Source organism: Ochotona curzoniae, unplaced genomic scaffold, assembly GCF_017591425.1.
Source record: "Ochotona curzoniae isolate NIBS_2020 unplaced genomic scaffold, NIBS_Ocur_1.0 contig_1071, whole genome shotgun sequence".
In the NCBI taxonomy this organism is placed as follows: domain Eukaryota; kingdom Metazoa; phylum Chordata; class Mammalia; order Lagomorpha; family Ochotonidae; genus Ochotona; species Ochotona curzoniae.
In genome coordinates, this window is record NW_024464939.1 from 5,957,013 (window position 1) to 5,967,633 (window position 10,621).

General features: G+C 37.2%; 1 pseudogene; it reads left to right on the forward strand.

The window, feature by feature from the left end:
• The first annotated feature begins 6,336 nt into the window (after positions 1-6,336).
• Positions 6,337-6,690, forward strand: LOC121166171 (annotated as a pseudogene).
• Positions 6,691-10,621: the final 3,931 nt, after the last annotated feature.

Sequence of the window (10,621 nt, forward strand, 5' to 3'; positions counted from 1 at the left end):
TGGTAACTGCTGAAAAGTTGTCTAAATACTCCAAATACATTTTAATCTATTTGTCACAAGATGATATACCCTTTGTTAACACTTCCAAGTTAAAAGAAATTCTGCAATTCTACTATTACTGTTAGTTCTTATGCCACAGGTATATTCCCTGGACTGCAGATTCCGTGAATAGTAGCAAGCAAGCAAGCAAACAACAAAAAGCTAAGTATACTTCTTTAAAAGTAGCAGGTTCTCAACTATTGAAGGAATTAATGAATAAGCAGTTAGGAGGAAGCCATAGCTTAAAATCGCATGGTATGCAGCTCATGCTGACTGAAAGCCGATTATATGACCACAGTAGTAATTTTATATATTGTTTCAGTACCAAAAAGAGTAGATGTATTTAATATCTTTTGCTGTGGATAGGAAAAGGGAAGGAGAGAGTCGGCATCTATGTTAAAACATGGTTAGAAAATGAGAAATGAAGTACCTGTTAGCAAAACCAACCGTCAAATAAGCACACTCCAAAGACAAATTCACCAAAACTCCTGGGAGCTTTGTATCCTGCTGTTCAAGAATGAGACGAAAGGATCAATGAAAGAACAGGAAAACTTTCCTAGCCTCCTACCCCCATGAAATTCAAAATTTTACATAAAGCTTTGGTTTCTACCACTGGACATAGGGTTACATTCATCTGTCTCCCATCAAACAATCTTGTGGCCACTGTGACATGTTTTGTGAATCTGTATGAATGACCCTGGATGATTTGATACACACTCATGGTCCCCCTCCAATTACACTTTCTACCAAGAAAATTCCCAGTTGCATCTATTCTTTCAGATATCAATACTCATATTTCAGACCTTTTTGTTTAGCATAGAGACTTCTATCAGAGATGAGTGCTATTTTTCTCAGTATAAAAATAAGTTTATAAATATCAGAAATGTGGAGACCAAGATATCATATTTATACAAAGTTGGCCACCTGTCACCAGCTCATAGACTTAGTAAAGTCCTATTGAGCCTAGACAAATTAATATCTATATAAATAAAATAGCGGTATTTTGAGGAGACAGGAACCCAGAATCAGAGACACACCACCCGATGTATTCTGTAACATTTGTTCTGTTGGAGCACAGCAAGGTAAACTTGCAGGGATCTTTCATCACAAAGGAAATGACATTTCTCTCTTTAATGTAATGATCACTGTTCTAACAGGATGTGACACTGGCTCTGGACACCGCTAGCACCCTCACTTATGGGTCTCACTGGAAACCAAGAAGCTTCGAATGCTAAGGATTTCTTAGTCTTCTTTTTATGTTTTCATCCTCAGACAGCACCACATGGCAACAAAGGCACTGGGATCTAAACTCATGCTTAGTGACTCACAATTTTTTACACTTGTGTAAATGTACACAAACATATACACACAGACTTATTTTGTGCATAGTGGGCCTAGCCCATTTTGCTGAAGTATGTATCTCTAATGTGAGTCAAAGAACCCATATCCGTGGATTAGGTAACCCCATCCATGGCTTCCACTCTGAGCTTTTCACATGGCTAAGCCTCTCTCAGCTTTTATGTATCAATTTATTTACAGACTAGTTTTCAGTGTTCCAATAGGAGGTGATCAGGTCATGAAACATCTGAATTAACACTTTGTCTTCCATGAAATCTTTTCAAGTGGGAGGGATTTCATGAGGATATTATGGGAAAACACAAACAAAAGCAAAACAGCGCTAAGTTACAACATAGGTAGCTCAATAAGGCATGTACTCTATAAAGTTGCTCTCTATGGTGATGAAAACAGAAAGCAACACTGCTGTGTGGGCCTGGAGATGCTGTTGACATATCCCTTAAATCTCTCACGTACTTGAGCACACAGCACAGAGTGAGGGCCCAAGAGTAAAGCAAACACAAATACAAAGCCAGAATACTTGTATTAAGATCAAAAGGTTAACATGCACAACAGACATCATTTTCACACGGTACAGCTGGCGTCCTGGAGAAAGTGGGGACCAAGGTGCAGGTATCCAAGGGAGGAAATAAATCGCATCACACTGACCCAGAATAGGATAAGAAGGAATATAACAGCATCAGGTCTGTGACTATTTCCATAACTACATTTTTTTTTTTTGCTGGATCTCATAACCAGTTGCTTAGGATGCTACTCTCCGTGTCCCAAGATTGGACTTTGAGGAAACAAGACATGGAAAAGCCTGCCTCACTCTTGAGAATTATTTACACTCAACAGTAATAGTTTCTGCATGGGGTCCATTATTGTTCCTTCCTCCGTATCCTTCCTTAAAAGGAAAATAATTTCTCTAAGTTAATTTCTAAAGCTTGAGATGTTTCCCAGGGGACCTCTGGTGAAGTATACAGGTTACAGAGCGATTTACTGTGAAAGTTCTCACTTGCATGGTTGGAATTCTTTTGTTTCACTCTTTGCTCCCAGCAAGATGAAAAAATAGGGTATCACTGTAACCTCAATGTTAGACACATGGCAGTGCCAGCTACCTTCAGCTTATATTATCCCCACCGTCTCCACTCTGAGGTTGATATCTGCCTCTTGAAATCTCCTGACAGAATTAGAATAGACCCACCTGCTGAGGTTCAATTTTGGATCTGTAGGAACAGGGCAAGACTGTGGATCTTTATCTTCCTGGAATTAGGCTGGCATTCACCAGGAGCTGAAAGTCTGCTGTAGCTTCAGGAAACTGAAGCATTCATAAGGCTGATGCTACAACCAAAGTGCCACCTACTGCCTAGGACTGCAGCTTGTACTCCTGGGCATGATGGTCTGGACTGTAGCACCTGTCTGCTTTAGATCTGAACTTTTTCTATGTTCTTCCCTGTGTGCCTCTCACTCCCAATTCAGAACTCCCCACTATGGCTGGTGAGATCAATGGATGATCCTTGGTGGGCATCTTAAAGTTTAACTCCTTTCTTTCCCATCTTTCCCTGTTAAATAGAGCTTTTACAGGGTATTGTGGAAGAATTGGTGCTGTCATTCATGAACAGAGAGCAAATCTCATGTGCTTGTTGAACCATTTACAAAAGCTGATCCTGTGTAACAGCTTGTGGTTCAGCTACAGTAAGAGAATTTACTCTGCATGATCTCGTTGAGTGCCATCTTTGCTCTCCTGCATGGTTGGCAGGGGCCCAAGTACACGGACCATTTTCTGTTGCTTTCCCAGGCGTTTAGAAGGAAGCCAAATCTGAAATGGGGAATCTGGAACAGGAACCAGTTCTCACATCAGAAGCAGGGGTTGAAGGCTAGAGGCTTAATCCAACTCTATCAAAATGCGGGCTCCCTTTTCTCATAAGCATGTTAGCTTGCCTTATTCCTACACAAAACTCTCACTCTGAATGTTTCCCGGGTTAATGTTATTTTAGTCTTTGAGCTATATGCCATTGTTCTTTCCAAAGCAGTTCTCTTCAGGTAGCAGCTGGGCAGGGTCAGGGGAGCTGCTGTAGTTTGTTGTTCCTCTTGTGATATAGGATGTTGATTCTGGGAGGAAAAAATCCCATGTCTTATTCTGTTTTGTTTTGCTTTAGAACTGAAAATGAGTAATAGCCTTTTGGGACTGCGGCACAACTGGGGAAGATAACACAGGAAGAATGCAAAATGATGTTTTTCCTCTCAGACTATACCTAGGATCATAGTCAGGATTGGCTTTATCACTGTATGTTTAAAAACAGCCTAAAAGTGCTGCTTTAGCTTCATGTTTCTGCAGTGCCAATATGAAAGTTTGTAAAATAACACATTTGTCAAATTGCTGGCAGATTAATAAGTGCATATTAAAAATAACTGGAGAATGGTTTTCAAATGTTAACAATAAATTCTAGAAATATTTAATGTTGGTGGTGGCCATTCTGACCAAAGTCTATTGCTCTATATTCAAAATATTTGAACTTATCAACTCTATAGGAAAAAAAAAAGTGAGTATCTAGAAAATCCGTGTCAGGAAAAACCTAGCAAATGGATTGTTAAACAAGTTTTATATATTATTTATAAAGATCTGTTCTAAATTTTTTGATGTGCATCTTTAGACTGTATTTTCCTTCTCTTTATCTTTCTTACTTTCTGTATCTGACAATATTCTGTCAAAACTTTTCTGAAAATGTCATTTGTTTCCCTTCTTTTAGCTTCATTTTCCTCATATGTTATTTAAATATTTCATAGTGAAGTGTTCCTGTCATTTGCTATTCACAAGGCTCAATGTGGTTGTTTTTATCATAGTATTATGTTAACCTACTTTTCTTTTTTCATCCACTAAGGTTTTAATCCTCAACAAACAAATGTGTGAAACACTCATATATCTGCATACTATTTTGGAATATTTGGAAATATTTTTTCTTCTGAACAAACAAGTTTTCTTACAATCTTCAATAAAAGGTTTTTAAGTCTCCCCTGATTTCAGTTCTTAGATCTTAGTGTTGTTCAAGAAATAAATGAGGGTTAATTACTTTCTTAATTACTTACCTGAATTTTAGCAGCTGCCTCTACTGGTGGCAGGCGTGTGGGATGAATACTAGAAGACTTGTTTGTTGAGTAGGTTTTTTAGCCTGGAATCCTTAGACAGTATACTAAATGAACATTTACTTTTTAACGATTTCGCATGGGTTACAATTTTGGGAAGAGTAGGAAGTGAATGGCACCAATGCTTTTCAGGTAAAGGATGAGTAGTTGTTCTGCTGATTCATTTTTGTCTCTTATTTTTCAGTGTTCCAAATTTTCCCGATGTGCTAACTTTCACCATTTTTATGTTGTGTCACATTGACCCTTTGTACCAGCCAGTGAGGAAGATAGCGTTATCACCAGTCTGTTGTGTTCAACCTAGTTATTGGGATTTCCACTGAGGTGGCTGTCATGTGAGCATTGTTTAAAAGATTTCCTAACCCTGGGAAAGTCTGTGGCAATCGGATTTAAAAGGTGAGATGAAAACAGCAATAGAAGGGCTTGGTTTCACACTTTCTTTGATTGTCCAAATCTGGAGTGAAAGTTAAAATCCAAAGAGCAGGTTGCCCTGTGTGAACACAATGATGTGTGGAGCAGGACTGGGTACCATTTATATTCTAAGAAATTCAAATAGTTTATGCTTTGATTAATCATGCATTGCAAGCTGGAAAATCACATCCCCCCTCCTATTAGATTAGGATAAATATTAACAGTCCCTGAGATCACCAGAAATATTTTAAAGACGTTTAGTTGGTAAACCACACAAATGAACAGTCATAATCCTGATGCTGAAATTGGTTTTGGGGGGCTTTTCAAATTCAAATGACATGGACATCATGTCAGACTATCTGATAACATAGTCCATGACTTTATCATCTGAGCTACTGCCATCTCAACTCCCTCAGCATTACCAGGAGGTGATGACCTCAACTATCCATGACAAGAAATGCCAAGCAAACTCTTTTAAAATAAGTCACACTTTTTTCCTTTTCTCATGGTATACCAGTTCCTCACACTAAAAATGCTATTTATTCTAGCTATTATACTTACCTGGTCTAATGATTCATTGTTTGCCTCATGACGTACTAGTGTTTGAATCCAACAAGGTTAGTTGACTGTCAAGGTTGTGGTTCAGTGGAAACCTTATTAGGTCTCCTAAGTATCTTGTAAGAATAGATCATAACATCTTCTCATAGATCTCAATATCTTCTACATAAAGATCCTGGGATAAACAGACTACTCTTATAAATTCTGCAACTGGGTTATTAGAAGTGAGGGTAAGAGAGGCCCATCCTGCTTCTCATCTTGGCGGTGTGGTCTATATAATTCAGCTAGTAGACATACTGACCACAGCAGAACTGGCTCACCTCAGATACATCATTGTGATAACTGTTCCTGAGAAGATGAGTCAGATGTGACTTCAACATGTTATTCTGTTGTTCAATTAGTAAAATGCTCAAGATGCTTCTGGTTTATAGGATATGATAATACACACACATTTCTTGCTTTTGCTCTCACTACATCACCTCTTCTGCTAAAAAATGTGAACGCTAAAATTTAAGTTTTTCTCTGTGTGTGTGTGTGAAAGAGACACAGAGAGTGATATTTTGAAAACAAATTCTTGATGCTGATGGAGACATGTAGGAAATACATTGGCTACTCTGGGGTTTAATGGTGACTTGGCAACGGGGGGAGCTTGCTGTCAAAGAGGGCTCAGATCATTGGTGGTAAGATATCAGGTGGATGATCTATCTATTTACAAGTATGGGGAAGATCATTTTACATACAAAAATAATCTTCCTTTTGCCCATATCTGAATAGAATGTGCTTGAGAGAGAAAACCAAAGTTGTAAATGTAAATATTCTTTCTTTTCGTGTCAGTATCGTTCCGCAAACATGGTCAGCCTTCCTAAAACGCGCCGGAACTTCTGCAAGAAGTGTGGCAAGCACCAGCCTCACAAAGTAACACAGTATAAGAACAGCAAAGACTCCCTCTATGCCCAGGGGAAACGGCGTTACGAGAGGAAGCAGAGTGGTTATGGCGGGCAGACTAAGCCTATTTTCCTGAAAAAGGCTAAAACCACAAAGAAGGTTGTGCTGAGGCTTAAAATGTGTAGAGCCCAACTGCAGATCCAAGAGAATGCTGGCTACTAAGAGATGTAAACATTTTGAACTGGGAGGAGATAAGAAGAGAAAGGGCCAAGTGATCCAGTTCTAAGCTTCATTCTCAGCTTTGCTATAAATTGAATGAAGTCTTAAGATTATTGTTCACTTAATTTGTTTTTTTTTGGGGGGGGGTGAGAAATAAACTGGAGCCATCAATTTAAAAAAAAAAAAGTAAATAGCAAAGTGTGGAACATGCTTGGAGTTCACAGAAGTGGCTACATGAGAAATGTTCTAAACCATCCTCACCCAAGTAGTAGTTTAAAGACTCAACATAAATAGACAAGTGAAATATACAGGATAAATACAAAACACGTTTTCTTTGTTGAAGAATGTGAACTTCAGCACCAATGTCCTGTGTTCAGTTAATGACTCCATTCTTTTAAAAATATTACCTGACATTTTTGTATTTATTTTCATTTAAATCTCATGATTTTAATTCTTAACTCTTGTGCTGTCTGTATTTCCATAATGACATGCTAATGAGGGGGGCATCTTGTAAAGCCTGAAGTTTAAGTTAATGTTTATGTTTTAATCTGATACAATGTCACACCTAGATATTCTAGGAAAAAGCACTAGGTGATGAACACTAAACAAAATCCACTGAATAGTTACTATGTTCCAGGAATGGAGACACAAATTTTATTTTTAGTAGTTTAATCAAAAGGTAGAACTTCCTGTTGCTAACTAGGCAGTAATCAATATGAACTGATTATTGATATACTAGCACAGAGTTTAAGTATAAGGAGAAAAATGGCCTTTAGCCAAGTGGTGAGGAATAATGAATGGACCACCATTAAAATTATCCTCCTCAATACAATTTCAACTCCCTGCCCCTCATTCTCTCCATGGACATACTGAACAAAAGCATGGTATCAGTGCTTTTGCTTTCATATTAGATTGTGGATGGATGTACAAAAAGAAACATCTCTATTGGAGCTTTTTCACTTTCTGACCATTTTCTTAGACTCCAGTTTTAACTTAATATCTTCTCTCATACAAAGTTTCAATATTCTGTTCCCTTTTCTACATTGCAAAGATCAGTTTTATCTCATTTTACTGAAAAGACATTTGACAAAATTTTATCTCATTGCTAAATTAAACCAACTGTCAACAGATGCACTCTGCCATCCCTTCTTAAAGAATGGATGGATTATTTATACAGTGTTTTTATGAAAAATAGATTTCATCCTTAGACCAATTTTTACCTTCTCTCAACATTTTAAATGTTTCAAACTTTTTCAAATTATCAAATCTCCTCCACACATAATGGTTTTCATTGTCCTACACATCCACCTTGGTATTTGGGAAGAATTGGTTTAAGATGCCTTTGGGATACCAAAATCTATCCATGCTTAGACCCCTTTTGGTTGCATATACACTATGTACATCCTTCTGCATTATTTTAATGCTCTTTATATTACCAAAAATATATAGCCATACATGTACATGTATAATGTTATGTAAATAGTATTGTGCTGCTTTCATTAATATGCTAAAGAATCCATAATATTTACTATAGTCATAACTTTTAAAATACATTTTGAGTTATTGGTGATTTAATCCATGAATATGGAATACATTAATATTAAAAACTAACTATTATATTATACCCATGTTAAAAAACAGCCTTTGCTCTTACATTTACAAATATGTAAATATGTGATGGTACTTGGAAATTATAGATTTCATAGCTGAGCTTGCTAGAGCTGGGCTTTCCAGAATAAGCAATTTAAGTTTCAGCTCAGTTAACTATATAACATATAAATATGTTAACTATATAAACTAAAATATACAAAAATACATGAGAACTTACCATTTCCCAGCTAGATTTTGTTTATTATTTGACATTATAATGGCAGGATTCAGAAATGAATACAATGTATTGTCAGATATTAAGCAAAAATATCCCAGTATTTTTAAATTGATTAATTTTTTAATCACAAAAATATTTCTTCTCCACCAAGTTATCTCATAAAATACTCAGTTCAAATCTCACATTAACCTTCTCAAATTAATGATAATTTGGACCACTGTTTTTATTTATAGAATACTCTCTAGAATTGATTAATTGGTTTCTAAACTTAAGCATGCAGCACCTTATCTAGAAACTTCTCAGGAACATATTTACTAAATTTATAAGTACTTAGAGAACTACTACTACTTACCTTTCTGAATTGCCTCTGGCTATTTTTCTGTCTAGCATATGTCATGCTAATAAAGTGCAATTAATGTCATGCTAATAAAGTGCAAGTAGTTTAGTGAAAGGAGGTCTTTGTTTACTAGCAAGGACTGTTGCCAGATTGACAGTTCACTTCTGAATCTTCGATAAACCAAACAGGGCTTCTCATGTGTATGTGTAGTAAAACCAATTTACTAGCACATTTTATAACTCCGAGGTTTCCTATACTACTTAGTAACACTGAATGCATAAGTGAAGATTTTTCCATGACATGTCAATTTTACTTTAATGTAGTTCAAGCATGTAAGATAAAATCTAATATGGACATTATACTAATACTTCAATAACTGCTCCACACTGCAATCACAAAAGTCCAGTCCACTGTCTTTCCGTAATAGTCATAGATTCTATGTATGAACTATTCAAAGATACACTATTGTTTTTTTAACTTTTTCCATTTTTATTATATTTTTTACAATTTTTACATAGTGTTTGTTATTTATTTAATATTAATTACATTGCATTATGTGACACAGTTTCACAGACTCTGGGATTCCCCTCACCCATACTCCTACCCTTCCCCCATGGTGGATTCCTCCAATTTGGTGCAATATTACAGTTCAAATTCAATCAAGATTCTTTCATTACAAGCATATACTAAGCATAGAGTCCAGCATCTTATTATCCAGATAAATTCAATGGTTTCTTGGGGAGACCATCTCTTGTCTGAAGGCAGAGTTGGCAGGCTATCATCCCGATCAATTGAAAGCCACAGCATAACATCAACAACAATTTACAACATTATAGAATTATTTGACATGGTATTGAGTAGCCAATACGTTAAAAAAAATGCATGTTCTTAACCACATGTTGTGATTACTTCATTGACATTTCAATTTTAGTTTATGTACAACCGGGTTCTATACACCTTAAAATGGCTATAAGGTACTATTCAGCTGTCTCATGTCTATTTTCATTTTAATATTTATCAGTTTATAGTGTTGAAGCATACTTTTGCTGAACCTGGCAGATTTTAGGATAGTCTAAACTGTCTTGTAACTCTAACAAGGCATATGTCAATAGTTGAGGTACAGAACAGTTTTAAGAGGGGTGTGCAGAGAAATATTCAATACCCTAGTGAGGAGTAACTATTCTAAGGTATGTGTGTGTCCATGCTGACCATTTCCTGTGTGGTTCTAGGCTTTCCTTGTTGTTCTCTATCTATTCTAATTTGTTTGTGTGTGTGTGTGTGTGTGTGTGTGTGTGTGTGTGTGTGTGTGTGTGCGTGTGTGTGTGTTGTGGTGGGGGGTTCAGAGCAACCCTGATGATCATTGCAAGAGAGGATGATGATCCATAGTTGAAACTAAATGAGGAGCAGAGAAAGCTCCTCTCCTTAGTCCCGAAGGAAGTTTACTGTTCTTCTGGTTCTGCAGACTGCTCAGGGCTCCTGGCTGTTGTTCCAATGACCTTGGATCCTGCAAGGAAAGATTTGGGCTTTTTCCATCCCATTTGGTAGATCCAAACAGGGGTGGGTGACCTCAGAGTTCTCGGCCTCTGAAGGCACTCCAATTCCCTGTGGTCTCCTTGGCAGTTGGGATATATTCCTTGGTGCCTGTACCGCTAATCCTTGGAGAGGATCTGTGAGTCTCCAGGGTTGGGATACTAGCTTCCACCTGTCCTCTTGCTCCACTCTGGGGTCCCCCTGCTCTGTGCACATGATCTCCTGTTAAGAGGTTGTCAGGATCACTCCTGATTCCCCTTACATGTCTTTGTAGTTTTACTATTGTCTAATACTGATTAGAGTCTGTTGTCTATGAGTTACCTGTTATGTTCTCG